The following is a 19650-nucleotide window of genomic DNA, read 5'->3' as shown; positions in this document are numbered from 1 at the left end:
TATAAGTCAGAAGTTCACATTGACAGCTAAGATGTTCTGAACCTCCCCATCAGAGCAAATAAAACTAAATATGACAAATAAGCCACCTTCACTATTTCCTTGCTCTTAAAGATTTGATCCATTTTTTTGTTGCATTGCACTTTTTTTTAAATTTTTTTATTTTTTATTTTTTTTATTTTTTTGCTGTTTCAGAAAATATGCACATTTGAACCAATCAGAGCTAACTACAGTATCTCTGGTGATCACAGTCAGTATGTCTGCCAATTGAACGGATAAATGAGTCCAGGCGTTTTGCTTTGCTGCGTGCATACGCACATTGACGTGACTCGTCATTGTCAGACTTAGATAACTGCAGCAGCTGGGAAAACCTCCATGCTGTCTCTGGAATAAAATAAATAAATACAGGTGGAAATGGATTACGCTACACAAGGACTTTATAATGCTTGTTGTTAACACTTGTGTATGTAAATCTGATGTTGGTAGATTGTTTTCCTCTTGGAGATTAAATGGATGTGTGGCAGCTTTGTATTTTTTTTTTCAGTACCGTTTTGACAGTTGCCGTCATATTTTCAGAATTAAAGCACCGTATAACAGCTCTGAATCTTATACCGGAACTGCGTTCCTGACCGTTCCCGCCCACTTTCACCCCTGCCCCTAACCAGTTTGCATGCCTGATGTGAATGTCACATGAGTCAACTCATAATAGGTATTTACTTGTACCAGCAACAAATAGCTAATGTTTGATGACATCATAGTTGGAACCCAACCGTCGACGCATTTACGTTATCGATGACGTCAACTACGTCGACTAGTCGGGACAGCTCTAGTTCAGACAGAAATCAGGATACTAGATTACCCTTTTGTGAAGTGTCGAGCTCCCAACCGGCGTCATCACCAACGTCTGCTGTACCGAATAAATCGTCGTCATCTGATGCCTCAGGTTAAAACATGTCGAGATTAGTTGTAGATCATCTTTCCTGGGAGCCTTTGCCATCGTTAGCATTAAAAAGAGTGATCCTGAAGTCGTGGAAATATCACTGATATCGTTGTTGCTGCCATGCTCGCTGTGGGTAGTCTTGTGATGCGTTGGGCACTTTACGTCACACTTCCGGGTTGGGTAGGGTCTATTAACGGAGTGCAGAAAACCTAACAAAATGCAAATTATCCTAGCAATTAACGCGTTAAAAATGACATGGTTGAACTCCGAAGAACTCTTCAACTGCTCTTTAAGGGACTGGCCTCTGCGGCATTCCTTCCACTCTCAGTATGCATTCATGTTGCTCGTCTTCCTCTCCCCACAAAGCCTTGCATGTTTGGTGGAGGGTAAGCGTGAGTGGGTGGTCAGGGGTTGCCCCAGGTCAGTGAGATTAGCGGGCAGGCGCCCGTATAACAAAAGGGTCGTATAGTGAGGTAGCAGCCAAAGCCCAGGATCAAAGTATCGGTGGTAGGGCAAGTGGTGCGTAGAAAAATCTGGGATGAGCAGCGGATTAGCAGCGGCTAATTGGACAGGAGGCACTCACTCCATTAATGGCTGCTTAACTCCTTTATACGCCACTATTGAGCCATACGAGAATCATTACAAGAACATTTACCGGCATTAATTAGTTTTCCTCTTTGACTGGCTGTGGCAATCACATGGTTAAACTGATTTATTATGGCGTAACCATGCATCAAAGTGTATTTTAACATGAAGGAGTCTCCAAGATCAACCTTAATACTGCGAAAACCTCAAACTGTGCACATTTTAATACAATGAAATGCCTCTGTGAATGTAGATCTTTTGATTTAGGCCTACAACAGTGTCAACAGTTAAATCCTTAACTTCTGTAAAAGTCTGTGGGAGCGTCTGTAATGAGATGTCACTAGCCATTTTAGGGGTGAGAAAAATACATTCGTGTAGTTGAGCGAGGCGTTAGCTTGTACAAACCGCTGCACATTAGCCAAATTACAATACACCTGGCAATTGACCTCAGCACACAAAAAAATGAGACTGGTGTTATTAATACTACACACTAGGGCTGGGAGATCTGGCCAAAATTATGTTACTATTTTTTTTTTTTTTTATTTCCATATTTTTCCATATCATCTGATCTCAATTCTTTAACACTATTTTCAAAAACTTATAATTCAAATATTTTCAAAACTAAAGCCGCTAGCAACCTAAAACCAAAACATGCACCTCCCTTAGGCATATATACTTAAAATGGCTATAAAATTCTCAAATTTTACGCTAGGTGCACAAAAATACCAAATGCTGTAATAATCACCTGTATTTTCAGGATCAATAGCAATATTTAACATATATAGGTTTTTACCCAAAATAGCAACTTTTTTAAAATTTAGTTTTCAACAGCTAATACAGTAAATCACTCAATTTTCACATCAGCTACTTAAAGTGGTCTCATCTGACCAAAGCACACGGTCCCAGTTGAAGCCTGGGACCGTGTGTATTTTTGTGTGAGACCAATATTGAGCTTTTTGGCAACAAACACTCTAAGTGGGTCTGGCGCGCCACGAAAGATGCGCATGCTGAAAAGCACCTCATACCCACTGTGAAGTATGGGGGTGGGTCAGTGATGCTGTGGGGCTGTTTCACTTCCAAAGGCACTGGGAACCTTGTTAGGGTGCATGGCATCATGAATGCTTTGAAATACCAGGACATTTTAAATCAAAATCTGTTGCCCTCTGCCCGAAAGCTGAAGATGGGTCGTCACTGGGTCTTTCAGCAAGACAATGACCCTAAACATATGGCCAAATCTGCGCAGAAATGGTTCACCAGACACAAAATCAAGCTCCTCCCATGGCCATCTCAGTTCCCAGACCTTGTTTTGTTGGCAAAAGGGGGTTGTACAAAGTATTAACGCCAGGGGTGCTAATAATTGTGACACACATTATTTGATGTCAAATATTTTTTTCTTTATGTGGGATTTTTTTCCCCACTGAACGAATGCTCTTGTATTGAAGGTTGGATTTTTCTCTTTTTTCCATTAAGGTCCAATATTATTTGAATTAAAATATATATATTAGAAGCTAAAAAACACATCTTTTTCAGGGGTTCCAATAATTATGGAGGGCACTGTAAGAGTGACACGCTGAAAGTTCGGCAACGGGCCCGGTGACATCACGCACTGCGACGTAACAAGAATGACGACCTATCACTTAAAATAATTTTACAAACTTTATTAAAGCGAAAACATTAAGAGGGGTTTTAATATCAAATTATTATAACTCATACTAACATTTATCTTTTAAGAATTACTCGTCTTAAAGATCGAGGATCACTTTAATACTTGAGGAACGCATGCAGAATCATCTTAATTTTACTCAACAAAATTTGCATTTTTCTAGATACAATCACTACTTATTTAGGTCGAATTCCGCTATTGTGTAGAGATACAAAATTCAACATAGCGGCCGTCACGAAACAGTTTTTTAAGTTGAAAATTCTTGTAAATAAATGCTTAAATTGCGGAATTTCTATAGGTATGAACGAAAAACACTCTACTCATGGTTAAAGGCAAAAAAACAGGCAGTTATCATTTATTTTAGTAAATATTTCATAATCATTGCATTCACAAAGTTTCAAAGTGCATGCATGGTGCGAAAAATATAAGTCCTTTGAATCCTCGACCAAACCACTTTTGAGACACTCCTGCCTGCTTGTATGCAGTGAAACCTTCGTCCTATTTCCACCTAAATCTGGCGTTAGAACGCAGGTTGTGTTTGAGTTTATCACAGTTAAAGCCAAAGCAATGTTCTGCCTGGGTCGGCCCCCTACGGGATGGCGTTGCGCAAAGTCTGTCGGAGCGGTCTTGTCAACTAATGGTGGAGTCTATGATGGTGTAAACACCATTTTATATATGTATATATTAGGGCTGTCAAAGGATTAAAATTTGTAATCAAGTTAATCACAGCTTAAAAATTAATTAATCGTAATTAATCGAAATTCAAACCATCTATAAAATATGCCATATTTTTCTGTAAATTATTGTTGAATGGAAAGATAAGACACAAGACGGATATATACATTCAACATACTGTACATAAGTACTGTATTTGTTTATTATAACAATAAATCAACAAGATGGCATTAACATTAACATTCTGTTAAAGCGATCCATGGATAGAAGGACTTGTAGTGCTTAAAAGATATGTAAATGTTAGTAAAAGTTATAGAAATTTTATATTAAAACCCCTCTTAATGTGTTCGTTTTAATAAGAATTTGTAAAATTTTCAATCAAAAAATAAACTAGTAGCTCTCCATTGTTGATATCAATAATTACACAATGCTCATATTGCTTAAACCATTGGTGGGCAAACTATTCCAGAAAGGGCCACTGTGGGTGCGGGTTTTTGCTGCAACCCATCAGGAGGACACCTTTTCACCAATCTGGTGTGTTATTAGTGCAATCAGTTGATTGCAGTCAGGTGCTTCTTGTTTCCATTGAAACCTCATTGGTTAAAAGCTCTGTTCTGGATCAGATGGAACAAAGACCAGGACCTACTGCGGCCCTCGAGGACCGGTTTGCCCACCCCTGGCTTAAACCCATAAAATCAGTCGCACCCAAGGGCCAGCAGAGGGCAACAAAACACCAAAAAATACAAGTAACAAGTTGACATGACACTGTGCTGTCATTTTAATCTGTTTGAGTGGGGCATGTGCGTTAATTGCGTCAAATATTTTAACGTGATTAATTAAAAAAATCAATTACCGCCTGTTAACGCGATAATTTTGACAGCCCTAGTTTTTAAATGAGAAAAACAGCACTCGACAGTACAAAAATCCCTCGCTTACATACCCACCGGCACTCATCCGAGGCATGTGCTTGGTTCCTGGTGCTATTACTGACATGACGAGACCGCCAACAAGAGTGACTTTATTCCGTGAGCTCATTGGCTGTGCGCCATCCGGACTTCCACTATAGTAATTGACAAACGAGACTGCCAATAATAGTGGTCATTTTTAGCTCTGAATCATTAATTGATGTCTAATAATTAATTTAATTAATTATTAATTAATAATAATTAATGATAATAAAAATAATAAATATATATAATACAAATAATTAATTAAATGAATTTAAAAAAGGATATTAAAAAATTATTCGCTCGCATATTTTAAACTTTTAAACAAATGACGTCACTATGAAAAAAATGGTGTCTGTAAAAACGTCCCGAATATCTACCACATAACTAGTGCTTAATTGTTTTTTTTGTTACTGTCACATTTTTTCCGATATGTTAGATGATAAATAATCGATCCGAACTAAGAAAAATTGAAAAAAAAAATGTTTAAAAGGGTAAATATATGAAAAATAAAATCTCGACCACTCCTTGATGTCTGCGATTTCTGCAACGCGGCCGTTGTTATATTACCATATTTCACCCATAAAATCCCCCCAAAAATCCATTTGTGGCCATTCACAGCTGTGTGTTGACACTCGGTGATACATGCTACATGGAGTTTTTGGGTCGAAACGAGGTAGGTACGCGATAATATCTCGTTAAAATCGTGGCGTCTATAATTCTGCTCTCGCGTGCTCTCGCCTCTAGTTAGGGTTTTGCTGTTAAATTTTTTTTTCAAATGCCCGCCTGTTCAAAATTTTTCTTCCTCCAGAAAATAGATTTTAAGCTTTCCAATGATGTATCACACATGCATATCAGACAATTTTGAAATTTGGCCAAATTGGGGGTCTCAGAGCGGAACTTCAAGTCACCTTAGAATTTTCCGCCATATAAATATCAGTCTTTGAACTTGAATATGATGAAGTTTTTTTCCACAGGAGTGCACTTTTACAAAAAAGTTTATTTTTCAAAAGCTCATGGAGAAAACATTTACACATATTCTTTTGCCTTTGTTTTTGAGTGTCTTATGCTGCAGGCATTTATTGTATTGCATCGTTTGTTTTACGTGTTATTTCTACAAGTTAGTTAAGGGCTGACATCTTGCATATGTCAGGCAGGGAGTGTTTTGTCCCTTGATCTTAACTTGACTACTTTTTAAGTTTGATTTCTTTCTAAACTGATATATTGTTCATCCGTCCAAAAGATGTCACTATTGTATCTCCAGACTTTGGTTTTACTACTTGCACTTGGCTTCCCCTAGTAGTGACTTACTGGAAGCAGCAGGCAAAAAGAACTTATTACTTTACTTGGAAAAGAATCCTTGAGGTGTACAGACACTACAGACCTCCTCGGCACTACACATCGTTGGGAACCCTTGATATAACAAAATCTGTAAGTTTGCACGTTTTAGCAGAGGGTATGATATCATTTCCTGTTTGTGTTCATTCTTTACTTTGTTGTCATTTGTGTGAAGCGAAGCAACACGTTTTTGTGCTAAGCTAAATTAGCTACTTAATATGATTTGCTCATAACCAGTGTTGTTAATAACGGCGTTATTTTCTTCAGTAGTGAGTAATCTAATTAATTTTCTCATCTTAGCAACGCTGTTATTGTTACTGAGGCGGGAAAGGTGTTACTATGCGTTACGATGTTGGTTGACTGACGCGAGAAAAGTCTGAAAAAGACGGACTCACGGAGACAAGAGAGCAAGGGAGGAGGCAAGGGAGGGTGACGCCGTTGCAAACGCGATGCTACTATGCTAGGTGGCTCCAATAATACCTGACTGTAGCCGATAGCCTACAAACTACGCCCACATGATGCTTCGGTAGATATCACATATATACAGAACTAGATGCAAATGACAGACACGGCAGCACTAGCAACATGTATAATAAAGAACTAGATGTGTTAGTAAACAGCCACCATCTTAAAGCAGTAGACTTCTCAGAAAGGCTCTATTGTAAAGAACCTTCCGAGCGAACCTAAGTAACTTTTATCTAAATTGCTCCTAAATCGGCAAAGCTTAACTTATATCTATCTTTAAATGATGAAAGTTTTAAAACTTACACGTCGAAAATAGACAGAAGGGAACTAATGCAATAATGGGAGGAATTTTAACAACTTTAACGGTTCATTCACAACATTAAATGACTTCCACACATAGCAAAGGTTACTATCTAGTTATCGCAATATCCGCAATACCCCTGTGTCCAGTTAAGTTTAGGGTAAACAATTGGGCTAGTTTTGCCAAATGTCCCAAAAACCCTTTAAACTTCACATCGTGTGACCTTAAAAAAAAAAACCATGGAAATAATCACCAGTTACTTTGTCAAGTAACTAATTACTCTTACATTCAGGTAACTGAGTTACTAACGCAATTACTTTGTGGGAGAAGTAATTTGTAACTAATTAATTTTTTAAAGTAAGATAAACAACACTGCTCATAACGGAGCTAGTCTTCATGTGGCTTCTACCCTGTAGTGTTCGCCAGCTATCGGCGGTCAGGGCATCGAAACTTGGAATCGAAATAAAAAAAAGTTCAAACGGTTCCGGGAGAACCTTAGTGTTAGTCCTTGATCTCATCAATGCTCGATGCCCAACTCTAGTGAATAGATGTACTGAAAATAAATACTTTTAATTTTTATATTTTTATTTTAATTTAAAAAAAATCTTTTTTTTTAGGTGGGTGTGGGGGGTTTAAATCCTTCTTCGCGGTATTTCACTTTTTGCAGGGGGTTAGGGTCCCCATTAACCGTGAAAAACGAGGTATTACTGTATTGCTAGGGGTGCACATAAGTGGTCCGCATTGCATGGACGTAGACAAACGCGCTGGCCCTCAACAGCTTCCATGCGCTTTTGCGTACCGATGGCTGACCACTGTATTTGCAGCGGACACGAGAAAATCACTTCTCAAAATGTCAAAGAGGCAGGCCCCACTGAGTAATTATTTCCGTGTTCCCCCACCCCTGTCAAAAGACAGACAGACGACAGAGACGTCACCGGAGCTACCGAAAAAAAGGACTCTTGCTGAAAAGTAGCTGCAGGAGGTACCATGGCTAGAAGCAAATGATGCTCGCACGGAAATGTGGTGCAAAATTTGCCCTGAGAATCCCAATGTCGCTGATAAGAGCAGCGCATTTTATGTAGGGCCAAAGAATTTCAGCCATCCAAACTTTGAAAAGCACGAAAAAAACAGAGCATGTGGCAATTAAGCAAACTATCAATGTCAGACAGGACCCCACTCGCCCTGGACAAGTGGCGGAATAAAGTTAATGAAGAACAGCGCCATGCACTGACAAGTGTTTTTGCTCGCATTTCACAAAACTAAACATGCACGTTCAATGAGCTCTTATGAAGAGGACATCCCACTTTTACAAAGGCTTGGAGTTAATGTGGGAGCCGCATATGAATGCCCTTTATTTTGAATTAGTGCTTTTATGTTTGTCTTTGCATTTAACTTCAAAGTAATGGCAATTCTGTTGTGCCAGTTGATGTTAATCAAGTGTTAATTGTTAATATAAATAATTAAAGGTAATTGGCTCTAAGTAAAGCTTGTCATAATTTTATCGCATCTCAAGCTCAATGAGGACCAAGTCACATCTCCAGCTCCTCCTCTGAGAAACTGGGCAAAAAAAAATGTGCACCCCTGTGTATTGCACTTCATCAAAACATAACAATAGGCAAAAAACCCAGCTGACTGGCAGCAAAGTTCAAAACACAAAGGTCACTTGTAAATCGAGGAACTGCTAAAATATACAATATCTGCACACAAATGAATAACATTTATTTCAACACTAAAAACTGAGTCTTGTGAATCCATAGTATCTTTTTTCTTAAGTTTTAGCCAAGTTCCTCATCAAATTGTTGACCTGAGTCTGACTCGAGTCAAGCCACGTGACTGGAGTCGCCCACCTTTGCAAAGTGGGGCAGCTAACTCGTGCCACAATGAGTTATTTGGACCCGTGTGTAAACTGTTCAAAGTGCACAGCAGGAAACACTATTAAGCAACTCCCCCGGCAGCCCATATCCCCTCGCGCCTCTCGGCTGCCATGGCACTTCTTCGCGACACCGCTCGAGGACTTTCCGGGGAACCATCTGTTTCCGGCTCCGGGCCATCAGGAAGCCACGCTCCCAATTGTTGCGAAAGAGAGCGAAAGCTTGTTTCCTCACCATGGCGGAAATCCAAATCAATGTGTGCTCTTTCTGCAGGTTTATACATCTATTTAAATCCCCTGTTCATCCTGTTTGCATGAACTACAAGCATTTAACAGTACACGGTGTCTCGTGTGAGCCGTGGAGATGGTGTCGAGGTAAACTGGCAGAGAGTCAAAAGCACCTCTGCGTGCCCTCGAATGCCTGTGCACCTGATATGATTTATATTCATTTTATTGTGGTTAAAATAATGAATGTTGAAAGGCAGGAAGCAGAGAAAGTCTGTTGGGAGCAAACAACCACGAGAAACAAAATTAAGTACATACGTATGCCAAATCTTAAATCACAAAATCTGTTAAAACAAACTCGGTAAGCGTGTAAGAAGTTGTTGTTCTGAGTTCATCATCATGTGGGAGATTCAGTCTGCGTTTTAATGGTTGGATGTGTTTTGGCCTGACTTTTTCTCCAGATTTCTGCAGTGATTTTAAAGGGTAAAACAAGGGTGGTTGATAAATTATTGCAAGAATTTTGTTAATTCCAGCAGTATGATGACTACTTCACATTTTTTTCTTATAGAATTGGAGGCTTATTGTGCTGAGATCATTCTGTTCTCCGCATTGTTGATTGGTACGACTTCTTTTTTGGCTCTTGCCAATGTGCCATGACGTGCCCTGCAGGTACACCTCCTGCTATAGGTGTAAAACTGTGAACCAAGTGTAAACATGATAACAGGACAAGAAATGGAAACTACTCTGACAAAAGCAATACATGTGTCTGTTTACTGGTGGCAATATGGCTGAAGTGACCATAAGTCAGTGATAATATTAAAAGGAGGGAATGTGAAAGCCAATAACTTCCCAGATTTTAGATTTTATTTATTTTATGTTCACAATTTCTGTAGTTTTCAATGAATAAGGACTACAGAAATAAGACATTGACTGTTTTTTCAAGTGTTTCTTTTAATTAACAAAATTCAAAAAGAATATTTACTGTTTTTATTTTATTTTTTTTTAAAATCGAGAATATGACTTTTTGTACTGTAAAAAAGGTGAATTATAGAAAAAAAAAAAAAGAAACAAAAAATATAAGTAAAATATTTTTGTATTTTCCTTATTGGAAAAATAACTTATAAGAAATCAATTAAGAGAGAGAATATTTCCTTTTCTCATATACAGTGCTGTCAGATAATGCTCAATTTCTCCCAGAAAATGATTGCAATTACAAATGCTTTGGTAGTAATATCTTCATTTATTTTGCTTGCAATGAAAGAACACAAAAGAGAATTTAAAAAAAAAAAAAAAAAATCATTTTACACAAAACTCCAAAAATGGGCCGGACCAAAGTATTGGCATCCTTTGAAAATTAATGTGATGCTTCTTTAATTTGTGTAATTAACAGCACCTGTTACTTAACTGTGGCACATAACAAGTGGTGGCAATAACTAAATCACACCTGCAGCCAGTTAAAATGGATTAAAGTTGACTCAACCTCTGTCCTGTGCCCTTGTGTGTACCCCATTGAGCATGGAGAAAAGAAAGTAGACCAAAGAACTTTCTGAGGACTTGAGAAGCAAAATTGTGAGGAAGCATGGCTACAAGTCCATCTCCAAAGGCCTGAATGTGTCTACCGTGCGCAGTGTCATCAATAAGTGTAAAGCCAATGGCACTGTGGCTAACCTCCCTAGATGTGGACGGAAAAGAAAAAAATGACGTGAGATCTCAACGAAAGATTGTGTGGATGGCGGATAAAGAACCTTGACTAACATCCAAACAAGTTCAAGCTGTCCTGCAGTCCGGTGGTAAAACAGTGGCAACGCGTACTATCCGTCGGCGTCTGAATGAAAAGTGACTCTATGGTAGGATACCCAGGAAGACCCACTTCTGACCCAGAGACAATAAAAAAGCCTGGCTGGAGTTTGGCTAAACTTACCTGAGAAAGCCAAAAAACGTTTTGGAAGAATGTTCTATGGTCAGATGAGACAAAAGTAGAGCTTTTTTGGGAAAAGGCATCAACATAGAGTTTACAGGAAAAAAAACGAGGCCTTCAAAGAAAAGAACACGGTCCCCACAGTCTCAAACATGGCGGAGGTTCCCTGATGTTTTGGGGTTGCTTTGCTACAGTGCACAGTGTGTGAAAGCTGGGTCTCCCTGAGAGATCATGTGTCTTCCAGCAAGACAATGACCCAAAACACACTTCAAAAAGCACTAGAAAATGGTTTGAGAGAAAGCACTGGGGACTTCTAAAGTGGCCAGCAATGAGTCCAGATCTGAATACCATTGAACACCTGTGAAGAGATCTGAAAATGGCAGTTTGGAGAAGGCACCCTTCAAATCTCAGAGACCTGGAGCAGTTGGCCAAAGACGAATGGTCTAAAATTCCAGCAGCGCATTGTAAGAAACTCATTGATGGATACAGGAAGCGGTTGTTTGCAGTAATTTTGTCTAAAAGTTGTGCTACCAAGTATTAAGCTGAGGGTGCCAATACTTTTGTCCGACCCATTTTTGAGTTTTGTGTAAAGTGATTGATTTTTTTTTTTTTTCATTCTCTTTTGTGTTTTTTCATTGCAAGCAAAATAAATGAAGAGATTACAACAAAAGCATTTTTAATTGCAATCATTTTCTGGGAGAAATTGAGCATCATCTGACAGAATTGCTGGGGTGCCAATACTTTTGGCCAGCACTGTAAATACAATAAATAAGAAAATATAAACATATTTGCTATTTAGAGGCCAAAAATTGAGATTTACAATTTTGAGTTCAACAACAAAATAGTTGGCAATTCATATCGATTAGTTGTCAATTCGTCGATTCATCAAGGCAGTCCCAGTTGGCTCGTCCGAAGGAAACCAGAACTACAGCGCCTTGTGGCTTGGAAAAAAGATGGAGTTTGACACCTGTGCTTTAATGACATGTAAAAATGTTACTTGGACATTTCATAAATGTTTCAAGGTTCTTTTTTTCTACCGTTTCGTACTAAATCCTCGTAAAGCACGTTCACATGCGTAGCTTCAGACACATTCTCACATCTAGACGGCGATAGCGTCTTTTTTTTGTGACACACCAAGGCTGATCATTAAAGATCAAACGAACAGAGGAGAGGCGCCGATCGACGTTGAGTGCAACTGACACCTGCAGATGCCGCGTTGTTAGCCACAAGCGGGCAGGGAAAAGGTAAAGAGAAAGGAAGGAAAAAAAACAAGGTTCACAAAGAATAAAAAAGTAGCGAGAAGAAAAGAAGGATGGACGGCCGAGAAACAAAAACAGACTGCTTAGGGAAAAAAGAGTGAGGCCGAGGAAGAAAGACTGATAATTGCATTAGAAAGAAGAGAGGGCCAAAAGGAAGGAAATGATTAGAGGAGTTGGGACTGATATCCGATAGAGAGATGGAGGCTGACTCTCTTACTATGCACTGTTCAATACATACTGACACCCTCTCTGTCAATACACGACACACTGTATGTGAGTGTGTGCATGTGGCTGCTCTCACTTGTTCCATTTCCCTCAGGAATGCTTATGTCAATCCCGCTTTTCTCCCTGACGTCATCTTCAACTTCCTCGCTGTCTTTGCCAATGTACTGTCAGGCTAGTTTCACTGCCGGTACCTTAAAATGATTATAGGACTGTCTATCGATTAAAATTTTTAATCGAGTTAATCACAGCTTAAAAATTAATTGTACTTAATCGCAATTCAAACAGTCTCTAAATTTTACATATTTTTCTGTAAATTATTATTATTGGAATGGAAAGAAGACACAAGACGGACATAAACATTCAACATACTGTACGTAAGTACTGTATTTATTATAACAATAAATCCACAAGATGGCATTAACATTATTAACATTCTTTCTGTTAAAGGGATCCACGGATAAAAAGACTTGTAGTTCTTAAAAGATAAATTTAAGTACAAGTTATAGTAATTTTATATTAAAACCCCTCAATGTTATCTTTTTAATAAAATTTTTGAAATTTTCAATCAAAAAATTAATCGCTCACCATTGAGCGGGACATCACATGGGCTCCCTGCCGTTCTTCCACAGTATCTTATGTTCTGTGTTGTGTTCAATTAAGCATGTTAAGAAAAAGATTCTTCCACACGTTGTTCGCCACAATACTCATATTTGTTGTGAACGAACGCCTTTGACCACTCGCATTTCTCTGCCTTTATGCTCTCAATGTGCTAAAACTGCGTCATTGTAAACTGTTTTAGGCAACGCATGAACAGGTCACTTGGTGCATGCGTTAATTGCGTCAAATGTTTTAACATGATTAATTAAAAAAATTACCGCCTGTTAACGCGATAAATTTGACAGCACTAGTTATTATTATTAGAGGTGTGCGAAATTTCCGATTCTTAGATTATTCGCGATTCGCCCGTGGAAGATTCGAGAACGATTCACAAACATCCAAATTCCGATTATTGAAATATGTCAATACGTAAATAAGCGGAAGTAAAACACGCTCAGCGTGCCGCGTGGTCTTCGGGACGCAATGAGGAACGGAACGAGAGTAGCTAAACATCATGCTTGTCATTACCCGGCCCCTCGGGTAATGCCAATGCTCAACTCACAGCTCTAGCTACAAAGTACGTCCACAATACATAATGTTAAGGTAGATATATTTATATGGGACTAGATGTAGAATAGACTCGGTGGCGCTAGCAGCACATGTCGCGAAAGCTAAATGCGGGCGTTAGTAAACGGCCGCCATCTTAAAGCAGTAGACTTCCCTGCAAGGCTGTTGTAGCGAACCTTCCAAGCGAACGTAATTAACTTTTTATCTAAAATACTCCTAAATCGGTAAAATATTGACTTGAATCTGTCTTTAAAATAGTTTTAAAACTTTCACATGTCGAAAGTAGACAAAAGGGAAATTATGGAATAACAGGAGCAATTTTAACAACTTTAACGGTTGATTGACAACATTAAATTAATTGAATGTAGTTTAAAGCTGCTGATACTTAATGGGATTTGAGTATATTATTTATTGTTTTTAACTGTTAACTTGATACTGAAATAGTCGTTTATTTAAGCCTGCGAGTTTTTTTTTTTTTTTTTTAGTTTTTTTAACAAATGTACAAAACATTAGCAGCTAATAGCGGGGGGGGGGGGGGGGGGGGTGTCATCAATAATCGATTTATAATCGAATCGTAGCCTCTGAATCGTAATCGAATCGTTAGGTGCCCAAAGATTCCCACCTCTAATTATTATTATCATGTTATTATTTTTAGTATACTGCCTCCCCAAAAATTGTGGCCTATTTTAACTATTCATCTCATACTACAAACTCCCAAAACAACAATGATCTCATTTTAAACTAGAGGAGCATGCTGCTAGCAGACCTCCACCTAAGCAGCAGAATTCAAAGCATCACCATATTTCATAGCGTGGGCACACCCTTCTCTCATGCCTCAAAATGTCACCACTCTTTCGCTTGTCATCATATCACTTACCTTGCAAATTTGAGTTAAATAGGTTTATCTGCTATTGAGAAATTATTTTTTTCTCTTTCATATGACAAACATGTCCTACAAGTTTGACAAATAACTCAAGAACGAATAAAGGGATTATCTTAAACACAAACATGTTCCTCACCTCTTACCTTTCACTTGACCTCATTGCCCCAAAATTGTATTACCTATTTCGTTTCCTATTACAAACATATCCTGCAAAATTGATAACAATCTCTTCATTCGTTCTTGAGTTATTATGACAATAAGCATATTTGTGAATTCTGTGACCTTTGAACTTTCACCTCATTACTCCAAAATCCAATCACCTCCTCCGTTTCACATTACAAACATATTCGGCAAGGCTGATAATAATCCCTGAATTCGTTCTTATCTTGAACACAAAAATATTTTTGACCTCTGTGACCTTTTGACCTTATAACCCCAAAATCTAACCACCTCCTCCGTTTCATATTACAAACATATCCTGCAACGTGGATAATAATCCCTGAATTTGTTCTGGAGTTGTCTTGAACATTAGAATATTTCTGAGCTCTGTGACCTTTGCCCTCATAATGCCAAATTCTCACCTCCTCTGTTTCATATTACAAACATATCCTGCAACGTGGATAACAATCCCTGAATTTGTTCATGAGTTATCTTTAACACTAGAATATTTCTGACCTCTTTGACCTCATAATGTGAAATTCTCACCTCCGTTTCATATTGCAAACATATCCTGCAGTGTTTTAATCCCTGAATTTGTTATTGAGTTATCTTGAACACTAAAATATTTCTGACCTTTGTGACCTTTGATTTCATTACCCCAAAATTTAATCACCTAGTCCGTTTAATATTACAATGGTATCCTGCAAGTTTTATAATCCGTTTATTCATTCTTGCGTGAATGGGAACACATACATACTGACAGACACAAATACAGACATGAATCGTATACATTACATCTGCCTTCCTGATGGTTCACCTACTGGCGTAGGTAATTTAATTTTACAGCATTCCATGAACTGTAAATGGTTTACAGATTACAAGCTTTTCATCGGACAATCATGCATTTTTCATCACGCAGGCTAGGCAGAGGTTGAGTTGGTTTTTGCATCATCATGGTTGTTGTGTTATTGTTATTGGTTTTTGTGCAAACACATCACTTCATCTGTTATACTTTGGGGCTGCTTTTCTTCAGCTGCAAAAGAGGGAATTATAAACAGTTTGCAAGGCTTCCGTAAGAAAGCAAAAAATAAAACGGTAAGAAAAGCCAATTAGAACACCCACACTTCGAATGTGGGTAACTGAGCCAAATCAAATTGTGGTAGATTGTGTTGTAGCTCTTCACACAGGTTTGGTGTGTTACTTCTGACCACATACCAATTTTAGAGGGTGTGCAAACTTGTGCAACCACACGTGGCGGCAACTAAGCACTTTACAGTCAATTGGACTTACAACACCTCCCAAAGATGCTAAACGAACACGTCACCTAATGGCATAAATGTTCAACATGAATATGATGTAAATACTGCTCGCCGACTTTGCGAGGACGAGCGGGAGCGATGACTACCCGCCGTTGCAATGGCAAAGCTATGAAACGGCCGCGCATGTAGCGTCTCCAACCTATCGCTGGGACCCTCCAGAATGAAGGGAAAATACTCAAGTTTATTGATGGACGCACACCGATCAACATTCCCTTGCACATATCAACAGGTGGCTGCACTCAGCTCGAATGTGCACTCCAATCCAGACACCTTTCTCAGTCCCAAAACACAACGCGTGACTCGAGACCAAACCAGTAAGTAACTTTGAGCGGTTACCATGGGAACAAACGCGTAGTGGGAACCTTTCTAACATTTTCTATTCAAAATGCATATAATACATGACTACAATATTCTTCATTCTACATACATTATAATAATAATAGTAATAATTAGGGCTGTCAAACGATTAAATTTTTCAATCGAGTTAATTACAGCTTAAAATTAATCGTAATTAATCGCAATTCAAACCATCTATAAAATATGCCTTATTTTTCTGTAAATTATTGTTGGAATGGAAAGATAAGACACAAGACGGATATATACATTGAACATACGGTACATAAGTACTGTATTTGTTTATTATAACAATAAATCAACAAAATGGCATTAACATTATTAACATTCTCTTAAAGCGATCCATGGATAGAAAGACTTGTAGTTCTGAAAAGAAAAATGTTAGTACAAGTTTTATATTAAAACCCCTCTTAACGTTTTCGTTTTATTCAAATTTTTTTTTAAAAAGTTTTCAATCAAAAAATGAACTAGTAGCTCACCATTGTTTATGTCAATAATTTCACCATGCTCGCTCATTGTGCTGAAACCTATAAAATCATTTAGGACGAAGCGCCAGCAGAGGGCGTCAAATACCAAAAAATAAGTAACAAGCGGACATTACGCTGCTGTTTGAGCAGTACATTGTTGTTTGAGCGGGGCATGTGCGTTAATTGCGTCAAATATTTTAACGTGATTAATTTAAAAAAGTATTTACCGCCCGTTAACGCGATAATTTTGACAGCCCTAGTAATAATATAAAAATAACACACAGACACTAAGGTAACTAACTTCAATCAGATGACTGGTTTGGAAAATTGAACGCGTTAGTTTGCTCGTTGCCGAAAGAAAGTAATCAGATTACAATAATGCATTACTTAGAAACACGTTAGTGACAACATTGCTCATGACTACCTATCAGCAAGGCACAATTTTATTACAATGTAGAGTTTTGAAGGAAGAACACAACACACACTTTTTCCTTTTCCTCTTTCACCTTGCATTCTAATCTTAAAGTTTGCCTATCTGGCCACGCATCTTTCGTGATTTACGCTCTCCATCTATCACTAGCCTTCCCCTTTTCACTCTCTCTGCAGGCGGGCCTACCTTTTTGTCATTGACCCTTGGCCCCGGGTGTCTGGGCATCGACTGGCTCTCTCCGTGTCACTGAAGCTCCCTGTCAATACTTACCAGGTTTGGCCACCCTCTGTGCTGTGGTTGGAGAGTGTAGGGTGGGTGGGGAGCTTGGGGGAGATACACGAGATGCTCCACAGAACAGGGAGATAAAGTAAAAATGAAGAGATGCGTGTGGGGGCTTGGAAGTGTATCTAGGTTGTCGCACTCTGCTGGAGCCTGACCTGTACATTTGATGGAAACTGGTTTTTATTACTAGATACAAGTTCTATCTTCAATAAGAAAAAACAGCTATAAACAGTAAAAGGAAGTCCCATAGCCAGATGGCAGCGATACCGTTGCTCAGTAGTGTCAAAGTAGTTTTCTCCTTTGGAAATAATAATAATATAACAGTTAACGCTATAAACTCAACATTCTATGTCAATTGGACTTCACTTTAAGTAACACATAGTAGTAATTTGCATCAAGCAGTGATTGAACCTGGACTACGGACTGCGCATATGACTGATCTTAACACCCTGGCTGACTGTCCATTTGCCAGCACGCTCTTTTGAAGGCATTGGGAATAATGCTAAGGTTGAGTTCACATTACGTGCAGTTTACTTTTGGAAGTATTGGCCACAAACTTGATCATGCAAGTTAAATCAGCTCGTTAAAGTTCACAATACCGTATTACCTTCAAAACAAAAGTTTCTGACGTTGAGAACTTAAGAATTTCAGTTATGTCTCCTAAAAATTTGAAGTTGGCATTACCAATAAGTTTTATTTTTTTCTAGAGCTGTCAAATTTATCACGTTACGGGCGGTAATTAAAATTTTTAATTAATGCCGTTAAAATATTTGACGCAATTAATGCATGCACGGAATGACCCTTTAATGCATTGCCTCAAACAGTTTACAATGACGCCGTTTTAGCACATTGGAAGCGAAAAGCCAGAGATATGCGAGTGGATACAGCCGTTCATTGACGATCTTTTTCTTATCAAGCTTAATTGAAAACAACACAAAACATATTGAATACCATTTGTAGCCCCTACTGACAGTCATGGTTGCCCAACTTCCCAGCATGCATTTGGGCGAAGCAGGACACGATCTTTTTCTTAACACGCTTAATTGAACACAACGCAGAACATATTGTATACCATTTGCAGACACTACTGACAGTCATGGTTGCCCCAACTTCCCATCATGCATTTGGGCGGAACAGTTAAGTCACTACAGTATCATTTAGTGAAAGAACAAAAAAAATAATATTCCTATCTTTAAAAAAAAATAATGTTCACAAAAAGAAAAGCGCTCAATGCAAAGAGAACTGGCATTCCCAACCAAAATAGCTATGCAAAATACACATAAAACTTACTCAGACTTTGCCTTGGCTACAGGGTGACCCAAAAAAAAGTTTACACTCAGTTGACTGCTTGTTTAAAAGCCATTGAAACATATCTAAATAGGTTGTCATGCTTAAGTGATTCATTAAGGTCACTCAATGCAGCTGGTAATCTCTCGTCTCTACAATTCCTGTGCTCCTGCTGAAAATGAAGAAAACTTTAGCTGTACCTGAATTGCTGCGTGCCGGTCTGACACCTACTGAGATTGCAGCAAATCTGAGAATATCCAGATGTGCAGTCTACAAAGTTAAAAAGAAGCTGAAAGATACTGGAACAGCCTCACGAAAACCTGGGTCTGGAAAACCCGATCTGTGCGGACCAAAAAGTTGATTGACAAGGTGATATGTGGCCACCCCAGAGTCCAGATCTCAATCCCCTGGATTATAGCATATGGGCAACTGTGGAGGACAGTGCCTGTAAGAAGCCACAAACTTCTGTGGCAGCCTTGGAGAGGTCCATTGTTAGATCTTGGGAAAAGATGACAGCATCCTACATAAAGAAGACCTGTCAAGCGTTCCGCAGGCGCCTGGAGGCTGTTGTGACACTTAAGGGAGGACACATTGAAAAATAGAGTGTACTGTACATGTTCTTTACAATAATGTATAATTTGTGATTAAATTCTAATTCTAAACTGAATAAACATGGCATTTAAGTTGTATTATGGCAGTGTAAACTTTTTTTTGGGTCACCCTGTAGATCTCTAATTAATTTAAAGCTCGCCATTGACACCCTGTGCTGTATTTTCAATCACTACTTTCCATTCCAACAATAATTTACAGAAAAATATGGCATATTTTAGAGATGGTTTAATTGCGATTAATTACGAATAATTAATTTTTAAGCTGTGATTAACTCGATTAAAAATT

The 19650-nt window shown here is 38.5% G+C and overlaps 1 protein-coding gene across 3 annotated transcripts in view; it reads left to right on the top strand.

Annotated features, from left to right (window-relative positions):
* Nucleotides 1-19650, top strand: part of erfl1 (Ets2 repressor factor like 1) — a 297114-nt gene that overhangs the window by 62030 nt on the left and 215434 nt on the right. The window contains exon 1 of one of the 3 annotated variants that reach the window (XM_057835148.1): nt 17371-17457. The exons of the other annotated variants lie outside the window; for them this stretch is intronic. The gene's annotated coding sequence lies outside the window, so the exon portion shown is untranslated. Of the gene's footprint in view, nt 1-17370; nt 17458-19650 lie in introns of those variants that run through there. 3 annotated transcript variants of the gene reach the window in all.

Source organism: Corythoichthys intestinalis, chromosome 4 (assembly GCF_030265065.1).
Source record: "Corythoichthys intestinalis isolate RoL2023-P3 chromosome 4, ASM3026506v1, whole genome shotgun sequence".
Classification (NCBI taxonomy): Eukaryota; Metazoa; Chordata; class Actinopteri; order Syngnathiformes; family Syngnathidae; genus Corythoichthys; species Corythoichthys intestinalis.
Note: the sequence above shows the minus strand (reverse complement) of the source record. Positions and strands in the feature narration are given on the sequence as shown.